We start from the raw sequence: 22,550 nt of genomic DNA, 5'->3' as shown, positions 1-22,550 counted from the left end.
TGTGTTTTTAAACTGAACACCAAATCTAACAAGGAAACAAAGAAAAATATAAAAAACAGTCAAGTGTGTGTATGTGTGTGTGTGAGACAAAGAAAATTGGTATTTAAAAAAATACCTTAGCTATCTAGTCTGCCCCCTTAGAGAACAATATTTTCAGCTGTTATCACCCATCTGGAATTTATGAGAAAGGGTTAACCCCCAAGCAACAGATCAAAATTCAGCCGGGCACAGCTCTTCACCAGTACAGAAAACTACCCAGAGACATGATGGAAATAATGGAACACAATGCCTCCGAGTATCAAGAATCTTCACAATCCATTGCCTGAGAGTGACATGCATTTCAGTCTTAACAAAGGGAAAATGTGAAAGCACACTTATCATGACATTCAGCATGCTCAAATCAGAACACAAATTCTGTGGGATAAAAATCTTTTGATCCTCCGAGTTTGTGCAACAAAAAGGCAGCTCATGAATAATATAAGGGCTTTTTTTTTCCTGCTTCATGAAAGAAAGAGATGGAGGATAGAAAGATGCACCATCTATGTAATTAGAGATGTCTGGATTATACTGAGGACCTTTAAGCTAACCAGAGTTTCCAATTTAGATATACTTGAAGGTGATTACAGCAGATCTGGATATAAACTGATTTGGTCTGACCAAAATGCGAATTGGAACTTGGTTAACCACTGATTTTCAAACTACTTGAACACCCCAATACCTCTCCTGTTGTAGAAACATGTCAAATTATATTTTGAAATGAAATTCATTTAAAATATGTACTTAAATGTCATTTACTGATATCTTCTTTGCAATGACTTGATTATCAAGGAAAGCTTATACTATAAAAATAGCAAAATTTAATATTGAATTATTAAACACTATAAATTTAAACAATTTCAAAGGAAAAAAATTAAAATAAAATACAACTTCTACTTGAAAAAATCCAAGGACCTTTAACTCATGGCCATATCTTTTTACTGACTTACATTTTCATATAGAGCATGTTATAACTTGTCTTTCTAAACTGGCATAAAAATCATAGACTCCTTCCCTCCCTCCCTCCTTCCATCTGTCCATCCATCCATCAATCCCTAGTATTAAAGAATAGGGTCATGCAGAAAGCCAACTTTAAAAAAAATAGTAATAGGATAGCATAGATAATGAGATCCAAAGAGAACAGGAAAGGAAGAGTTCCATCTCTGAACTAGGTAAAGAAACCAGTGTAGATCAGAACTTGGAGAATGAGGACAGTAATTGTTCTAGTTGTCACTAATCTTCAACCAAGGGTTTGTAAATCTTTGTCCGCTACAGCCCAAGCAAGATTTAGTTGCAATTAATAAGTGATGTACTCAAGGAGTCCTTTGCTCACAAGAAGAATAACTGCCTGAAGCTGCATCCATTAGAGTTTAGGCTTTTTGGACTGAGAAGAGGCTAAACTCCCATTTCCTAATTAATCTGAGGAAGTTCTGCTATTAGTCTTCTCCAAAAGTCTTTCCAGTAAAGCTTCTTAATGAAGCAATCAGTGAATAAGAAAGAAGAGTCATTGATCAACTATCCTAGCTGGAAATTCTGAGAGTTTGGGTCCAATATATCTGGAGGCCAACAAGTTGTAGAATGTGGCATTATAAACTTTGCCATCTTCTGCTGGCTTAATTTTAGAAATACTGATGTTTTTAAAAGAACTTACCTCTCTAACACAGTCATTATACATACACAAATATCCATATTCAATTATTGTAATCAAAGGATAGCAAATAAATAGCTACCTACTTAATAAATTCATCTGTACTGCTACCTGAATTTTCCACAAAGGAATGAAATATGTGTCCCATATATATTAATGAGTCTAAGCTAAATTATAGAATGGTATCTTTCAGGCATCTTTATGCAGGGAAGATTTATGGAGGAGGAAAATTCATTGCACAATAAATGAGGTTTTTTTCCCAACTATTTCATATCAGCATTCTGAACAACAATGACTACCACAACACAAAAATGACAGTAAGGTGTAGAAAATGGAACAGGAACAAAGTTCTCCACTTGAGAGATTCTATTCCTAAACTACTTGAACTACTAGCTCTTGTAATGTCAGGCTTAATGTATTCTGGTTTCTTTCAGCCTGGCTCAATATACTGGGAAGAACTTTATTCCAGCTTTATACAATAGTTAAAGCTGCCTCTTCTCTCTCTTTCTAGTTTTTATAGCATACACCGAATCCTCAGGTCATTGTAGATAACTTCAAGGTTACCATCTTTTTTCCCTCCTTCCTTTTTTTTTTTCCTAAAGAAATGTGAGATGCATCATTCAGCATAGAGCAGATATGAAAGGAGTTCAACAGTCTTGATAAGTGACAGCTGGACAATGTGCCATATCAGACAGTGTAGGTTTAAAAATAGAAGCTTTTCAAAAAGAAAGCAAAAACTAACTAGCTAAGAACTGAGGAAAGAAAAGGCAGGCGGGATGCTAAAAGAAATATAGAGCTGTTTCATAATAAAGAACCATAAAGTTCTTTTAAAGGCTTGCCCCAAATATTGAGCCCCATTCTAAACTGTTCAAACAGCAAGCCTTTTCTAACATGCCTCTGTGTTGTTCTCCCCACCTGTAGGTTGAATAAGTTCTGTTGGGATAGGGGTATGGCAGGCAGTGCACTGGAAACCCCTATGGGTTGTAAAGCCATCCTTTCACTTTATCACCAGATTAGAAAGTCATGACAGGAATTCAGGGAACAAATCCTCAGTCCATTGTTGCACGGTGTCAGCCTAGTCTAGTATAAGTTGGAAGGCAGCATGGGTTGAAAGACAGCAAAATCTCCAATTAAAAAGCAACAGAAATGCCCATATGCAGCAGAGGAACTCATAGGAAACGTATTCCACTCAACTATGAAGTGGAAAGAGAGGAATAAACTCAGTTTGCCTGGAGTCAGAGTTCCCCTCACTTTGTACAGTGTTGCCACTGGTTGCTCATGACTCTTTCCAATCCATGGGGGTGTACTTAGCAGCAGAAGCACAGTAATTTCACCTTATGATAAGGCTCATTATGTATCTTACACAGAATCAACTCAAAATTACTTACATACAATTATGCCTCATAATAGGGTTGTGATGTCTGTAAACTTGGAGTACAGAAATATTAGACATGTGCTGTTATAAAGGAATGATCTCTCTCCATTTGCTTCCTTTGTGTACAAAATTAAATCCCTCCCATCAACTGAACTTTGCTGATATATTACCCAGGCCAATCCAGGTAACAGACAACTGACTAATATTACCATCCCCAATCCTAATTTTTTCAGTGAAACTTGTGGTCTGCAGGGTTCTGGATATAACTCAAGAACTAGAAATAATGAGGGGGCAGCTAAAAGCACCTTGAATCTAGCAATAGCATTTAGTTGGAATCAAAATGTAGAGCAAGTAGCAACTCACCCAAAGAAGAAGATCAGAGCAGTTGTCAACCAAGAAAGTATCAGGAATAGGCAAAGACCTGCAACTGGGTTAAGCAACCTCATACCCACAGGAACCACCTTGTCCCTCAACATCTCACCTGATGCCCACAAGTCTCCCTGCCCCATCAAACTAATATTTCTTAACAAAATTCTTGTAATTATAAAGGGAGAAAATCTGGATGTTCAAAATCTAGCTTCCAGCATCACATTTATTTCCAAGAATGTTATGGGCCCACACTGTCACCCTTGGTATACTTCAAAAATTCAAAATAATGAGTGTTTTTACTTTGGGGGTGGGGAATGTACCTACCTGCCTAGAAGGAAGGCCTCAATAAACTGAAGTGAGGGAATGGGTGTGGAGCAATCTCCTAATTTGCTATCTCATAAATGTGTGATTTATTATTGGCTCCCTGTGTGACAGCTATTTTTTGAGAGTGCCCATGACATATAGACAATATTCCATATTCTGGAAAATCCAACTATCCTAGCCTAAGGCAATAGATATACTTCCATAAGGAGTTCCTATGATCTAATGTTGGTGGGAGCAGCCTTTTGAGCTGTTCCTCTAAGGAACTTGCAGAAATAGCAGCCAATCAACATCAAAGGCAATTTTCATCCAATCACTAGCCTTTCATATAGCTTTAAGGTATCATTCAAACCTGAGTTCTTGCTGAAGTGGATGGTCTGTTTAGGAAATTCTTCCTAAATTCTGCTCCTTACATCTAGCCTATTGCCATGGTCAAATCTGACCTAATTTGACCATGGCAATAGGCTACATATAAGGAGAAGAATATCCAGGTGCCTCATGGATCCAGTGGGTTTCTGTAGGTTATTGGAGTATTTCCTCATAATCTGAGAGGCCATTCCATTGATTGCCTGGTTAGCTACTGGCACCAAAGAAAACATGACCTCTCAATGAGATTGCCCTTGAATGGCCTCCTTCTGAGCATAGATCCTGGGTTGTCCCAGGAGATGGATTGAACCTTATTGAGCAGGGTACAAGCTCATGTTTGAGCCTACTTTGTAGCAATAAGAGAGGTGAAGCACTGTTATTTCTGCAACTTTATATTTGCTCTTCTTTAGTCTTCCGGCACTTCACAGGTTCTCCAAGAATTTTCAAAAGATTACACTCAATGTTTCTACAATTACTTCTGCCATCTCCTTCAGCCTTTTAGGATGTAATTCATCTGGCCCTGGAGACCTGCATTTGGTGGAAAGATGAGACTTTACAATGTCTTTATCAGTTCTGAGCTGTATTTCCTCCCCTTCTTCAGTGATGCTAGGAAGGGCTCTTTCCTTCATCTAATACAAGACAGCTTCAGAGAAATGTTTAAGTAGTTCTGCCATCTTCCTATTTCCTGTGATTACTTCCCCACTTTTTCTGTGCAAGAGAAAAACCCTTCTTATATTTTGCATTCCTCACCAGCCATATTTCATTCTGAATCTCAGCTTTCCTGACTCTATCCCTGCAGGCTTGAGCTACTGTACAAATTTGTACTCTTCCTAAGCTATCAGTCAGTGTTTTCATTTCATAAACATCTCCTTTTTGCTTCTCAGTTTGTCAGTGAGTTTCTTGTACATCTATATAGGCCTCTTAAATCTTTCCTCATTTTTCCTTTTTTCCGAGATCATTTGTTCCTATATTTTCAGGGTCTCATTTTTCAGGATCTCCCACTGCTTTTTGACTTGTTTATCCTTTAGGAATTCACTTGAGTCCATCTGTCTTCAAGAAATCCAAGGCACATGATTGAATTATCTCAGCTGCTCTTCTCTAAATATCTTGAATTCCAATGCAGTGTCATTGCTGTCCCACAACATGCCTGACCCCTTCAGCCCATCACCCAGTCCTTCCATGTTGTTTAGAAATAGGTCAGGGATAGCTTCATCACTTTGTTTTTTACCATTTTCTGAAACATGAAATCATAAGCAAGAGAAATCAGAAATCTATTGGACCTTCACCTTCTGGCTGAGTTTGTTTTCCAACAGATATCAAGGTACCATAATTGAAATCTCCTATTACCCTTGTACTGTCCTTTTTGAGAACTTGCTGATCTTATTTAAAAAGATGTCCACATTTTCTACCTGGGTAGGTGGCCTAAAATAAAGTCCAATATTTGGATCAACATTGTTTCTCACTGCTTTTAATCCTACCCCAGTGATTTCAATAGGATTTCCATATTCAGGGATGTGATATTCATGGCTGTTCATGAAAAGCCAGTCCACATGTCTTTTTGTTTGGTCTATTTGTTTTGAACAAGTTACATATTTCAAGTACAGTTCTTCAATCATAATTCTCATCCCTCAAGATGTATATTGTATCTATTGGTTCATATTTGTGTTCCCATGTTAAGATTCCAATTCCTCTTGTTTGTAACCCATATTGGTGCACTGGTAAGGATTGGAGTCTGGGGATATCACTGTTTCCTGGTGTCCCTACAGTACGATGCCCGTATTTTCTTGGAAAAAATAAAGGGCAAACCTGAAAAAGGGGCAAATCTGAAAGAGGTTCAAAAGGATAGGAAAAAAAATTGTTTATGTTTGCAGCTTCGCTTTACAAAAGAAAATTCAAGAGCAAAACTAAGAAAAACTTTACAAAAATTCATATTCTCATAAAAATATATCTAAAATCAAACAGTATATGCAAATTCATTTTAAAAATACAATTCAATTTCCATATTTTTCACATGAAGGTGAAATACTGTGCATGAAGTGGTACGATTTGTATGGTAAAACTTAACCAAAATAAAGGACAAAAGTGAGTTTTTGGAAAATAAATAAATTTAAAGGACAGCTTTCTGAAATAAAGGACTGTCATTTATAATAAAGTGTAATGATTGCCTATCCTAACAGACTCAGACTCAGAAGCAGGAGCTTAAGAATATCTGGTTTATTAAAGAATAGTATGCAAATACAGAGAAAGCTGAGAATGAACAAAAGTGCGCCAAATACAAACTAAAAACCCTCGGTACAAACGTAATCCCTCCCCTCACCCAACCGTTTCAAATTCCCCAAACCCAGGTGCTGGTAACGAGTTCTGCTGATCTCCTGGGAAGAAAACCTTGAACACAGTAGATAACCCAAACACATTCCATTCCCCTGAACACAGATAACAAACCCAGCAGGAGTTCCCAGCCCCCTCCTAGACAGAACACGCATCAGCAACTCAGTTTGACATGCGAAACGTTACGATGTACAATGCACATTGAAACGGTGAACATGACATAAAGGATATATGGTCACTGTACCCAACCGCCTTGTGTTGTGGACTTCCATGCACCCTTTTGCTATTATGGACAGCCATGTTTCCTAATGCCCAGCCCTTTTGTCCATGAATCTCTGCCCTTCTCTCCCTCTCCCTCCTCATTTTTCCTTTTTGTTTAATTTAAGGTTCATAAAGCTACTTCCAAATGCATTTTCCCTTGCCCTTGTGTCCTACTGGCCAACTGCCTAAGTGTCTACTCTACTGGTGATGCAGCCTATGGTCTAACAACCCAAATCTTTTTTTAATGACCCTATCTTCTGAGCCAGCCCTCGTGATCCTGCTTTCTTTTCTTGTCCTTTGATCACCAATGGGGAGGAGGAGAGGTCAGATTACTTTTGCCTCCAGCTCCTTCACCTTCCTACACAGGCTTTATAGGTACTGGTAAATCTCTAAAATGTTTGCCTGCTTCTAGCAGCATCATTTCTCTCAATATAGATAAGAAGGATGGATTTGATTAATCAGTTTCATTAGCTTTTATCATTATTTGTTTATTTTATTAGATTTATAAGGCCATCTGACTCCCAAATGACTCTGGGCAGCTTACATGGTTAAAGCGGGGAAAGAAAAATGTTTTAAAAATCACCCAATGCCTGACAATACTTCAGGGAACAAAGCCATGATTTTAAAGACTCATGGAATTCTTGTAGGACAGCAGCCATGCAAATCTCCAACAAGATGCTGTTCCAGAGGGCAGGCATTGTGACCTAGAAGGCATGCTTCCAGGGTCCCACTAGGTGACTTTTTTAAAAAAAAATTGAGGGACCCAGAGCGCCCTCATTCTACCCAATCTTACTCAATGGGCAGAAGATACTGGAGGCAGTCAGTCCCTCGATACAGACCCAGCCAAAAGTATTGGTACCCCTCCACTTTTCCCCAAAGAATCCCAATTTGCTCTGAAAAAAGTTGAAACAGACACAAGTCAATGGCATCCACCATTCTTTATTCCACAGTCCATACAACAGACACTTTGTTTCTGATGTATGACTTAACATATGCTTGTAAATACTGTAATAAAACAAATGAAAATGGCATTTTGCACATGCTCAGTTTGAAACACATTAGCAGGTCAGTTATAGTTAATTTAGCTGAAGTTTTTTGTAAAATACATTAGAACCCAAAGTGCGGTAAAGTGGTTATCCAAATGTGACTACACACAGGGTGATGTTTGTAATGGTATGCACTATAAGCACAAAAAAGGAAAAAAAATAGCCCCTTTCATTCCAAACCCCAGGAGCACAAAAACTGTGGATGAGCATTAGTCACAGTCCCATTTGCCAGCTACTCCTGAATGGAGAAAACCAATTTTGTGGATGAGTGTGCATGAAAATCAGCTCTGGTTCAATTCAAATTGGAGATTCACAATTCAAAGAGGGCATGGCTTGATCTGAGTGTGCAATTTAAGATTCTAGAGAAAAGTAATTCAATTCAAGATGCTTTGAGATTCAATTAAAGAAAGATTCATCATAAACTACAATGGGGAAGAACTGAATGCCTATAGCGGCTTTTTTTTTCTTTTTCTCTTTCTCTTTCTTTTTCTTTTTCTTTTTCTTTGTTTTTCTTTTTCTTTTTCTTTTTCTTTTTCTTTTTTTTTTTGCAGAATGGGATGAAAATAGCAGGGATAATAGGCCCTTTAAAGTACATTAACCCTGTCAAGTTTCAGCTGAATATTTGCAAGGGTTTCACTGCAATCTTTTTTTTTTTTCAAATTTCCCCCACACACTTTGTTTAAGGCAAAGATAGCAGGCATGAAAATAGGAGTACAGCAGCCTCCAAATTGCCCAGCAGAGAGACAGTGTTGTCATGAACCTGTGCGGAAAGTATCCTACTCCAACTTAAAAGCTTTATTTTAAAAATGCTTTAAAAGTAAACTCTTGCTTTTCTGATGAACCAGGTTTGTAATGACAATAAAAATGGACCATGACCTGACTTAGTGGGATGGCATCATTTACTGCTTCTAATTAAGGGGTTTGCTTGGTTGCCCAGAAAATTTGCATAGCTGGTTAGCAAGCTCGGCCTTTCCTGAAAGGATCCCTTCATTGCTGGCTTCAGTATGCAAGTACTTCTGGCAATATGTGGTGTCTTTAGGGCAGTGTAGAGGGAATGGCCTTGAAGGACAGGAGGAAGAACCACTACCGAGGCAACCAAGGCAATGGTCAGATAAGCAGAGCTTGAGCCTGGGCCAAGAAAATAAGAATACATCTCAGACAAGCCCCTCCCTAGTTCACACGAAGATAAAGTGAGGGAGGGGAAGCACATTCAGACTTGCAAGATTCTGTACTATAGCTGTTGCAATAAAAGTAGTCCTGACCTATATGGCCTTGGTTTCTTAGTCTGGTCTACCTTGTTGGGCTGACAAGCAAAACTTGGAAACAACCAATTGACTTGTCCTTCTGGCAAGGTCAGGGGTCAGGGTAGTGCTGCTGCCTCTGTTAACAGGATTTTTTGATCTATCAAGAGGGAGGCAAGGCTGACACAGCTTTTGGAAAGAACCACTTCACCACTGGTGGGCCTCAGTTGTGTCAGGTTTGAGACTTGCTGGAAATACTCTACATTAATTAATTAGCAAAGATTCCAAAAGTAGTCTGGCACAGTATGATAAATAATGCGAGATAGGCAAGTCACACAGAGAGAAATTATCCATTCACTGATAATTGAGAAACTAAAACTTAAACCAGTCCCAATCATGCCAATTTAGAAGTAATGTTTGATCCAAGAACCCAAGCATCCACAGCATCCACAGCAAACCATGAGGATGCCAAAATGATGGCACACCTGCCTTAGAAATGTCTCAATTATGTACTTGCATCCCAATGACATCAAACTCATTTAATCATTTGCTTACCCTTCGTGGATGCCTCTGCCCAAGAATATATATAAAAATACACATCCAGAGTGCCGAAAGCTGAGTTGAGCTCCCAGTTTTGTAGTTTTCCATTCATATAAGAGGAGGCAATTCACAGAATTTTCTTTATCAAGCTTTATTAAGATGAAAGAATTCTGGTAAATGTTACAAGAAATAAGACGTTGGAAGAAATAGATGAGTGGAATTTAAACCTGACGAAAAATGTGGACATGCAGAGGAAGGTGAAAAACCACCAGACCAGGTATGGGTACCAACTATCAGAGATAGGAATGGCCACGGAATGCAAAATTGGCACAGGAATGCAATCTATCAAGATCATACAAGGATCAAAGGACAGCAACTAGAGGTAATAAACTTAACAGTTAACTGTCAGGAAGCAAGTCACATTTGACCCAGCAATCTAACAGGCCAGCAAAAGATCTCAATTTATGCACACAACTATCATCTATGGAGCTCTTCTGTCTTCCCCAATCCCTGGACACTTTCTGCTAGAGTGTAGCAAGGCAAGTGAATATGCATTATGTATGTGTTTGTGCATGTGTGATGCTTAAGCAGTTGTAAATAATAAAGCTTTTGTAGGTTTACAGAGACTCTGGGTGCAATGTGCTTTTTTGAGCATTTCATTACTGCATAAGATCCTGAACCTCTGTATTTCCATTTAAAGCATGTGAGTGTATTCTCACTAGTAAATACCCATTCTCACCCCTATTAACCAAGGCTATGTGCTACCAAGCCTTAGCCACACCCATCTAGTCTCTGGACTAGGTAAATCCATGAAAGCAGGAGGCACTGGGTTATCTGAAGGAGGAAAGGAATGAATGATCAGTTCTATCAATGGGAATTGGTAACACAAGTGAACTAATTTTCAATATGGAACTGATAGATCTCAGTGTACATTAGGGTGGAGACTTTCTGAGTTTTTTTTCTTACAGTCTTACTGTGAACTGGAGGAGAAGTGAAGCTTCCTACAGGGAACTCTGCTGCTGGCTGTTTACATAATTATTACTTGAACCTTTACCAGTCTGAGAATTAATTCTGACAACTGCAGTGGAGCAGGTGGGGCACCCTGCAGATGATGCCAGACTGCTGGAGGTTGATAAGTACAGGTTGTGAGGGTCTTGGACAAGCCTTTCCACAGCCTCCACAAATCCTGTTCAGGGGGCTGTAGATTGATTTGATTCAGTTAAGGCTTATTTATTTATCATATTTATATGCCACACATCTTATAAAACATGGCTCTGGGCGGTATACAAAAAAACCCTTACTCTTCTCCTTGTTGAAGAATATCTTGTACTTTTCAGCCTAGTCTTCTAACCTGCACAGATTAGGTCTCAATCTCATTTTATCATCCTGGGTGTTCGTCAGGCTTCCCAATGTTATGTCATCCACAAATTTGATAGTCAGCCTATCAATCTCATTATCTAGGCCATTAATAAGAAGATTGAACAATACTGGCCCAAGACACTTCCCTGTGGGGCCCTACTAGATACTGCTTTCCAGCTGTATATAGCCATTAATGCTGCCTCTTTTAGTACAGTTAGTTAGTTGTTGACCCGCCTCACTGAAGTGCCACCCAAATTATTCTTTAACAGCTTGTCAATAAGAATGTAGCTTTTGTACTGACTGAAATACCTCTAGGGTTAAGGTCATGGCAAGTTTCCATTTTGCATGTCACATATGACACATGAAAAAGGAAGTGTGAATCACACACACATCTTCTCTTACCACTTGTACATCTGAACCAAAATATAAATGTTTATAGTTGGGGAAGGAGAAATCTATTTCAGCATGACAGAAAAAGCTCTTTTGTTCAAAGCACACTTATACAGCAATCTAATTCCAGCGAATTCTTAAAGGCAATCTGACTACTCAAGAGAATTGAGTTTAGCCTGGATTCTATCCCTGGTTCATCAGGTGTCTTTCTGTTCAACATGTGTTCTACATTCTATGGAAGTAAACGTTACTTTTCTCCCCAGTGGCTCATTACACTCAAAGCAAACAGTTGAGCCTCAAGACCTTCTATTTCTGGAGTGTCAAATGAGACCAATAACTTTACATAACCTAAATCCTATTGAGAGTTAAGGTCAGACAGTCAGTGGAATTGACTCTTCACTAGAGAAACCCCAAAGGGATTTTATTGTATGTTGTGCCAAAATGAACATTGTGAGATTTGAAGCACAGATTGCCACTAAGTACAAGGCCAAATCTCAGCTCCGCTACTTCTCAACACATTGGTAACTTTCAAGAACCTCTTTCAAATATCTTCAGAGACCAAATCAAACCATGAAAACATTTTTTCCCATCTTAGAGAAGTATTTAGAAAGGAAGATTCTGTTTCCTGCAGCACAGACTAGGTGACCATTCTTTCAGAGTTTTAGAAGGTTGTAGTTCTACACAACATATAATTTCTTTCATGTTTTCCAAAATCATCAAAGGCAAGTTTCTTGGGGAAAGAACAAAGCACAGATGTCAGTAGCAGAGCTACTAGATCTGAGTTATAAACATCCCAGTAATGACTAGATGGCAGCAAAGAAATACAGAAAACTCTTATTCTTTGGTGCCATTTAGTGGTGATCTGAATTTCTGCAGCCCAGATATTGTAGCCCTAAACAGTACAAAATGAACACAAGGTACAATGGGTACAGTGTGTTTTGACAATATTTTAATGCATTTTTAGAGATGTCAATAAGGAGCAGCTGTATTCAATAAAAAATGAATCCATACACCTAAGTACATTTAGCTCTGCATTTGGTGGTAGCCAATGGCAAAATACATTAATGAACACAAAATCAACAAATATAAATGAATGTAAAGAACCCTCATTCTGAAAGTATGTCATTGAGCGTTGATGCCGTCATTGGCCAGCCTTAATCTGTAGCTCAGCCTTTCCCAATTTGGTGTCCTCCAGAAGCAATGGGACTCATACTTCCAGAATTCTCAGTCACCATGTCAAAATTCAGGGAGCTGTATTCCTGACATAGCAAGAACCTTTGTTCAATTAATATCTTTTTAAAGATTCAAAGTGTTGTAATTTTTGGTAATTTCTGAGAATACAATCTATTTGTGTACTGTTACACATGATATATATTTATGAAATTGCTTCTGCTCTACAAAATCATCATAGTGAATAAGGAATTAAGGAATTTTGGGAAACATTATAATTGAGTCAAACTATTTTACACAAAAGAATTGCCATATAGAACAGCCTTCTTCAACTTGGTCTCCTCAAGATAACTTATTTATCTATCTATTTATTTATTTATTTGTTTGTTTGTTATTCAAATTTAATTACCGCCCATCTCCCCCAAAAGAGGACCAACTACAACTTCTATCATCTCCAGAATTCTGGATATTAGCCACATAGCCTTTGAGCAAGATGACTTTTTTTTTTCTACGTACAAAATTTAGAAATTGTTAGATGGGGTGGGGGAGGAGGGGAGGGGGGAGGAGGGGAGGATTTACTATGCCACATTTTAATCAGCATTTTGTCCTTTTGTGTAGGTCATTCTACTAAGCTGGCTCTGGTTCCAGTTGTCAGTGATCTACTGGTAGCTGAGACAAACCATCAATCATCAGTCTTGATGTTGCTGGATTTGTCTGTGGCGTTTGACATCCTTGATCCTTCAAATTTTATTATCTTTTTTGAGTTCATTAAGTGTTGGCAATATGGTTTTCCATTGGCTTTAGTCCTATATTTCCCATCACATTTTTTTTAGTTATATGGAAAGGTCTTTGCTCTCAGCCCTTCCCTTTATCTGTGGGTATACTTTAAGTCCACTTTTGCTCATCTTGCATACTTTACCTTAGAGTTCTCTGATTTCTTCTTTTCAGTTCAACTATCATATTTGTACCTTTGATTTGTTTAGTTTAGATTTCATCTCTCGTTGTGGCTGAGGGTAGGGCTGTCATAAAATATGTTAGTAAACCAAAAACTGTAGTGAATTGAGAGGTAATTAATCCAAGTCAACTAATCAATTCAGGGCTCTAGTCCTATCATCAGGCAGATGTTGTCTTTGTGACCCATCTGTAGTTTTAATTTCACACATTACTCAAGTCAATTAAAAATTTTAAATAATGAAATACTTTAATAAAAATACTTAAGTTATGAATTGTGAAGAAGCTGATAAATGTTCTTGAGTTACATGCTTTCTATTGGGTAAAAAAGTTATTTTTAATTATTTCCAGATGAAATCAACTAAGAAACATAAGCTTCTTGAAATGCGCTGGTACAGACAAGTTTTATATTGAAATAAATGGTAGTAAGTACAGTTATTTCTTACATAGTGTTGAAAAGCCTATGACTGCATTATTCAGGCAAATAAAAATATATAAACAGGCAATAGTGCCTTCATCCAAAGGAATTTCTGATGACTGTCATATCAGTTGTTGGACAGTTGCCAAAAGGAAATTTAGAACTATATCAATAAAGAACTTCTTGAGCTATAACTAATATATTGGAATTTACACAGAACCTAAGAGTCATTTTGGTAGACCACTGTGTAGATCATTCCAGATTTATAATGATTATATTTCTACCACCTTTAGCCAAAGACATTAAAAACAACTTAAAATATTTCAAACTACTTCACTGAGTCCACAAAAATGAAGAACGGGATTGCTGTGACTCACTGTTTGATGGATGGATCTTGATTGATTCCAATATTGCAGATCCTTTTGAGTCATGTGTGGCATAACTAAGTTTAATATACAACTTGGATTATTTAGTAATCGATGGAGACTTACAGAAAATGAGCTCCTAACACTACTACTACTGGCTAAAAGCATTGGGCATTTATTCTGTCTGTTCCTCTCGATTAGATTTTTCTCTCGGAAAAAAATAATAAAAAATGTGGTAGTAAGAAACAGGAAAGTTACAAATTAAGGATGGCAACATGAATGGCAGTTGTACGATAAAAATCTGATAAGCATCTGATGACTCAGATCCAAATATGTGAAACCCGCTGAAAGAGATTAGGAGATGAGATGACAGTATCTAGTGTATGATGTATAATGCAGTAAGACACAAAGAAATGTGCATGTTCAAATCAGTGCACAGGTGTACATATCTTTTCAGTGATGTTTCTCATTTGCAAGTATAGTTGACAAAGCTATTTGCAAATATTTGAAATCTGCAGAATTCTTCAGATTGTCTTGCATTCAGACTTTAGAAGTTGAAAGAAAAGGTTTGAAGCTACTTGTACCTGCATTTTGAATACAGTGTAGGAGGAAAGGTATATTAGTTTATGCTAGCCAGAACTCAGGAGTCTGGGAGCACTTTTTCAGATTAGCAAATTTTATCAAAAGATGTAAGCTTTCAAGAACTACAGTTCACAAAAAATTGTGACTTTTAATAAAATATGTTAGTTTGGAAAGCTGTTACTATATTCCTTTTGATTTCTGCATTTTCAATGTGACTCTTCTTCACCAAATTTGGAACTCGATAGCACTGATCCTATAGGTTTTTCTTATTTTTCATCTGGCTGGCTACAAAATAAAATCTGATAATTTGTCATGGTCAAATATTAACTCTCATTCAACATTATATATTAAATATAATAAGATGGTAACTATCATATCTATCATAACTATATTATAATATTATTTATTTCTACACAAATTTATATACTGCCCACTTCAGAGTATCTGGACTGTTTAAAAAACATATTGTTACTTGATACATTATTTGACTCAGTCAACCCTGATATGGAATACTGCTGGCTTTCAGAATATTTTCTAATAAACCCATGTTTCTTTGGGTATTTCATGTATTAGGTATTAAAAAACAAAAACAAAGACAGCTTAAATAAATTTAAAGGAATTTTGAGGGCTATCCAAAATTTAGAACATTGATTATTCAAACTTAAGATGCCACAGAATGGAAATGCACCATATCATTTAGTACTATCTTGAAAAAAAGAAAATTCATTCAGTTAAGATGGTTTCTTTCCAGAAATGCTGTATATGTATAATTATCTTTGTACCTCCAAAAGGGTAGACCTAGAATGGATAGTGTGATACAAAAAACAGGGCTCGATGTATCATGGTTGAATTATTTTCTTCTACATTAAGAAAATTATTTGAAAAAAAATATTGCTTTCATGCAGAGAAACTCATCATCCAGTTATAATATCAGCACCCATTAAAATATGTGATTAAATGTATAAGAAATTAGTATAAATTTTTGGAAATCATATACAGGAAGTTATCAGAATTAAAGCAATTTAATTCTGATAACTTTGCATGGTTATCCAATTCACTCCTAAGTTTGATGTCAAAAGCATTTTTCAGTTACATTCTGGGTATAGTTGAAATTCTTTATTTATTTATTCTTTATTTATTTATCATTAAAGAGTCCCCTTTTATTTATTTGTCTGAGCCTGCATTTTTGGAGTTACAAAGTAGATATCTAATGTGCTAACCTTGTTTTTGAAAAACATAATTGAAATACACTATTGGTGCTGTGAGCCTTGAAAAAAGATCAGCAGACAAGAATTATTACCCAGTGGTATTAAATGATACTGCATTTTTATGTATTCTCTGATTTTGTATTAACTTGCTATGTAAGACAATAGTTATCTAATTGGATTTTAATTTACTACTTACTTTTATTAAAGAAGAAATGCAAGGTTTCTGTTTTTTTAATGGAATGCCAGTAGCACAGACATACATATCTCTCAAGTTCCTGATTTGATGCACAGCTAAAACTAATTTGTGGCTAATTCTTAAAAATCTCTTTAAATGTACAATCTTCCCCTCTTCCATTATCAATGCATTAGCAATTGTTGCTTTTCAGTAAATAAGAATGTTATATTCAAAGTGGCAGCAAAGAAGTATTACTTGTTAGAGCATTGCAATACAAGCATTAAAACTGCAAGCCCATGGCCTCTGAGGCAGGCACCATAAGATCCTACAGAGAGCTCCAACTTCCAAGGCAGAAATCCAACTTGTCCCCTTAGAATACTTCCACAGCCCTTCCTTCCCCAAATACAGACATCAGATGTAAGAATGAGGTGGGGGAAGGATCACAATCAGGAACTGGCAGAGCTAGATAGGAAATAGGACTGGATCTTCAGATTTAGATTATTTTAAAAAGCAAAAGAAACAGGGGTAGGGGGGGAAGGAAGAAACAGAAGCTAATGCTCTTTCAGAAGAATCCAACAGACCCTTCTAAGCAATCTGCTGGGCTTTCTTTCTCTGCCAGATTTCAAGACTGTTAATATATGTGCATGAATATATTTGAAGACACAGCAAGTGGCTACACACCCTGCTGGCCTTGGATGATCTTAAAAGTCTGAGCAGAGGGAGATCTGTTCAGTACCTGGATCACCAGGAAATTCCAAGGTTATATGCTTGGAAAACAACATCTTGGAAGAAAGCAGTGGCAAATCACATATGTGTTGTTGCCAATAAAACATTGTGAATGTGTCAATATCATGTTCAGAAGTCAAGCTTGTTTCCAAGGGGGCTTAACTTTCATGAGTGGGTACTATTGGCTGGAGATGTGTTGAAGCTGTAATCTGATAGGTTAGACCAATGTACAGTTTTTGTGAAAAGTCAGGGTTTGGTTTGGATTTTTTGTCTGTTTATTGGCCAGTTGGAATGAAATATTAAATAAACTTGTTACCAGCCTAAGAATCACTAGACATACATCCCCAATATTAAACACACACACTGAAACTGAAAGGTGAGTATTTAAGCTATTTAGAAGATCTGGGTAAATAGAAAGATCTTTCTGATAAGTCCCTTCCATGTTTCATTCAGCAGAAACACCCAGTATAGAGTCTAAAAAAGATGCTAAGGTTTCAAAAGGTGTCTTGATTCCAAGCTGTTTCAAGTGTAAAAAGTTAAAACCAGAAGGTTTGTTCAAAACATTTGAAAGGCTATTTTCCAAAGTGCATTAGCACTTACCATGAAGCATTAAGGCTGTCAGGTCCTCCAAACAATCTCAGTGGAACTGCTTCAAAGGCTTCCCCATGTGTGTACACACATGTGTGTACATGCACAACCATTTCATTTCATTTGGAACCAGAATTGTAGTTTTTATGTGCAGTTGCAGACACTTGTGGATACAATCTGGGAAAACTGTCAAAGCAGACTTGCTGAGCCTTCCAGAGGCTGCAGTGGCCTCAGCACTTTGTTTGCACCAACACACTTTGTGAACCATCTGTTCACCTGGTTCGTACCACCTCAGTTAATATGGTAAATTAGCTGAGAGCCAGTTCATCTAATAAAGCCAGATAGAAAACAGTTTTAAACAGCCTAGTTTCAGATAGAATCTATCAGCCCTGATTTCACCGACTGTGTTGCTTCAACTATTTTTTATAGGCAGCACCACATACAAGGCTAAACAATAAGCCAAACAGGTAGTGGACAATTCCATGTCCTTCTGGCATATCACTTCTGTCCAGGGATTCCAGCAACTACAGTGTTTTTCAGAATGATAATTAAAGAAAAAAATACTTGTTCTGAATTTTGGGTGGTTTCGACAACCTCTTAGGAAAAGCAGGAAAAGCTGTAGCCCCTGGATACCCTTCCCACTCCTGGAAGGATGGAACTGGAACTGGATAAAAGCCGCTTCAAGAAGTTGCTTTTGTTTCAGAACAAAACCAAACGACAGTATTCAAACATTTGTTGTGAGAAAGGCTGCATCAGGGGAGGGGCAGGAGCAGGAGCAAGAGGACGAGAAAGGTCCCCGAGCCATTTTCTGACTCTTTGGAGGATGCCGCTTTCGTGATGTTTTCTGGCAGACTATAGAGCGGGGTGGTTTGCCATTGCCTTCCCCAAGCCCAAAGATTACCAAATAGATAAAAATGTATGTTCCAAACAGCCTAGGTCACTTCACTGCACTCCACAACAAAATCAACGCAACGGAAAAATAAATGTGGAAGTGGTTCTTTTTTTTTTTTAATCAGGCTGAAAGGCTTTTTTTAACATCAACCAAACATTTATTTTGTTTCCAGTTACTCATCTTGGGACTCCCTAAACCCACAGGGAAAGTGCTATACTCTGTATACTGTTTCTTTCATATTCTACTAAAATGGTAATTGCCTGCTTGCATTATACAGTAAATTTCCCTATGTATTTCACTCCAGAAGTGCACTTAATATTTTCATTAAAATCAATAAAGCCAAGAAATGACAAGGGTTCAGGTGAATACAAACAATTAAATTCCTCCTGTATGTATTGTTAACTATTAGTGGGGGGAAAAAACCAGAGAAGCTCCATTCCACACCTGTCCCCATTTTTTGAATAGCAGCTAACAGAAATCCATTTAGCTGGCTTTTGTCTGCTTATGTCCCTGGCAGATAATGTGTAGAAATCGGAAGTTCTAGGGCCAGTAATTCAGAATTAATTTTCCCTTCAGAAGAGTGATGTGGACAACTGAGTATAGTAATGGTACCTGATCAGAATTCAGGGGATAAACAAGGCAATTTGAGATAATGACATAGAAATAAGGGCTCTTTAAAAGGTTTGTTCGTTGGGTGACTCTCGATGGCGTTATCACTGGTGCTTTTCATCTGCCTGAAATGAAAGTCAAAAGAGTTAATCATTAATGCATTAGCCCAATGTATTTGTGTGTGTGTGTGTGTGGGCTGGAGTGAGTGTGTGTATGTGTGGTGTATTGTGTGTGCTTTGGAGTTGAAAGGAGAACTGTACATCTCATCCCTTCCCCTGGTATATATATATATATTTCCCCCCCACAAAATAAGTTATTAAGCTACCCAGTAATTGTTTATTAAGACTTTGTTTTAGAAAACGTCCCCTTCCCACCACTAGAATATAAACTGTTCTGTTTTGTGGAATAAACAGAGAACATTACTCCTTCTCACCTGTCTAATTCTACCAGCCTAATGTAGCAGGCCTAATGTAAAAACATAAGTAGTCTTCAGTTTGAACAAACCCCATGTTCCACTCCTTTGTTCTGTTGATTCCTGAGGGGTTACATTCTTTGTTTTGTTTTGTTAAAGTATCTGCATTCTGCATCAGCAGCAGCCATGTGGAGTGGGGTCAAAAAGTCAAGATGGTGGCTCTAACTATCCGATTGAAGCTCCACCCCTTTTCTACATGCATCACACGTACAAATGTGGGGTGGGGCTTTGCTCAAGCAGTCATAACTGCCACCTTGATTTTTTTGACCTTGCTTGAAGACACTGCTACTCTCTATTTCCATTTAAATAATATATTATTATGCAATATTTATTTGATTGATTGACTGATTGATTGATTGACTGACTGATTAAATTTATACACCGCCCATCTCACTAAAAAGTGGCTACGGGCAGTTTACAAATAAAAGTTATAAAAACCATTATAAAAATACAAAAATACAAAACATAGAAGAAGATAAAAGAAGGAAACTAAAAGATTTTTAAATATAAAATACATTTGAAAACAATAAAACTCAATAAAACTCAACACAAGAAGCCATTTATATTCATACTGGCATATGTTTGAGGGTGGGTGTGTGCCCATGCACATGACCATATGTGTCTCTCCATATTTTTGAATACATATGCATGCCAGTAGTACATGCTTACAAGCATTGCATTTGCCATAGCTGAAACTACCCTGAGTAAAACATATTCCAAGCAAAGCTCGGTCAATATGTTACTGTATTGACAAATGAGAGCCATTCAAATAATTTTCCATTGGCAAATGAGGGGATGTGTGCAGCAGCTTGCAATGTAGATTGCCCACATTGTGTGACATTTCCATGCCAAACCCAGATTTTTTTGAAAAAGTTTGCATAACTTATTTCAGGGCAAACAATAGAGTTCCCATGTAAGCCTATGTAAGCCAGGGTGCCTACTTTGAGATTGACATGCTGCATAGCCTATATTTTTATTTATATATCAAATTTATTCCCTGCCCATCTCACTCAGAGAGAGACTCTGGGTGAACTATATGGCTATAAGCTGCCTCTGCCCCAAAAAAGAAGCTGGGGTGATAGGTACTGTGACCATATTTTCATGGAAAAAATAAAGGACAAAAAGGGGCAAATCTGAAAGAGGCTCATAAGAATTTAAAAAAAAAATGTTTATGTTTGTAACTTTACTTTACAAAGGAAAATTCAAGAGCAAAACCAAGAAGATAAATAATTAAATAAATCTAAGGGACAACTTTCTGAAAAAAAGGATTGTCCTTTAAAATAAAGGATGCATGGTCACTTAATGATAGGTGGCATCTTCAAGGAAGAGGCAGGGAGCCACCTTATCAGTGTGCCTTCTATAAATGAATGTCTTCTGACAGGCCATTTTCGGAACAGATAATCCTCTTGCTTGTGATAGCACCCACAACCTGCTCTCAAACCCTGAATTCCATCAGCCCAAAGATCTGCCTATTTCTGACTTACTTAGTGAGCAACAAAGAAGCAGCTATGACATTCAAGTAATGAAATGTACGAAACTCTGCTCTTATGCTTCTGGATTTTTTCAGGGTAATTGTGTTTTTTTTCCCCATGCAAAGTTCTGTGCAAACTAAAGAAGTCAGTTTCATGCAAAGTTCATGCAAATTAAAGAAGTTAAGGCATTCCTTTCAAAAGAAAAGTTCAAACAATAAAAGCATGTGGTATTAATGCCCATATCTATTTGCCTATTAGCAGGTTTCATCCCTTCAGAAGACAGTATAACAATGCAAATTATAACAAATGAAGCTCTCTCTTCTTCTAAACCCTGCCAATGGTGCATGTGACTGCATACACGCCCATGCGGCCAGCCACTGCTTGTAAACATGTAAATTTTGCAACTTGAAGTAATTTCTGAAACCTCATCTCCCTGTGCGTGCTTGGTCTGGAACTGGACATAAGCAAGGGTTTACGTAAGAGGAGTTGGGCAACCCTGCTTCATGATCTCTAATTACTTTTCTACCATGTGTAAAAAACCATGATGGAAGCAAAGAGCATCAATTCCCATAATTCCTAGCCAGTATGTCAGGCTGGAAATTGGAGGAGTTGAAGGCCTATCCATCTGGAGGGAAATGGGTTGAGGAAGGCTGATTTATCCATGTGAGGAAGGCTGATAAGATCTCGCATGACAGGGGAAGAAAGCCTCAGGCCAGAAGTGAGTCCTGAAGCATGATGGTTTGGAATCTGTTAATAAAGCAGTAATACAATCATTGTACAATTGGCATTGTTATTAATGAGATCAACTTCTTCATTACATGTTCTTCCTCTTTGGGGTTGGTAGTTTTTAATAAGTTCAACTCATTTTGAGGAAAAAAAAGACACACTATTTGAAGCACTGAATATGATTAAATTTTGGGTCAGAGCATAAAGCCTGTGTCAAGAGTTCAGAATCATTTCAAAAAATTTTCACCGGCATAAATTACTGCAGAATCTGGCCCCCACAGTATGTGTGAAGATCATGTGATGCGGTTACTATAGTAACAGCTTATTCTTGTTGAAATCTAGGGTAACTACGGCTGCTAAACCCTGCATCTTCTGACAGCAATTTATTTAACCTTGCTTCTTTCATATTCTCTTATTGACTCACTGAACTTAAAAAAAAGAAGAAATGCTTATTCTGTAAAATAGACTTTAATTTATTAAGTGGAGCTCTGTGGAGTATTTGTTGTTCCCAGTTTAATAGATATGAGCATTTAGACTATTTAATGGTTCCATTAATTCAAAGCCTACGTGTAAAAACATGTATAATTATCCACCTTCCTTTTCCCAGGGCCATCCAATTCGCTTCCCAACAGCATCAAAATATTTATCCACTATTATAACATTCTCCTCAAGACGATGTTAGTGAATTATGAGACTATAGTCTCAGCCACGGGCCCATCTCCTTAAGAATAGTTAAACTAAAGTAATTAACAAGCGCAAGGATGAAATTAGAGGTAAAACTTTAGTAATAAGGCAGAAAAAGAAACGGAAAATGAAAGCAATTCAGTGGCATTTCTGATCAAGCAGTAACCTCAGCTGCAATATATTTTTGTCACCTGAATAATGTCCATAACAATAGAGGCATATTTGCAATCTG

The sequence above is a fragment of the Candoia aspera genome, chromosome 2 (genome assembly GCF_035149785.1).
Source record: "Candoia aspera isolate rCanAsp1 chromosome 2, rCanAsp1.hap2, whole genome shotgun sequence".
NCBI classification, from domain to species: domain Eukaryota; kingdom Metazoa; phylum Chordata; class Lepidosauria; order Squamata; family Boidae; genus Candoia; species Candoia aspera.
This window is presented reverse-complemented; position numbering follows the sequence as displayed.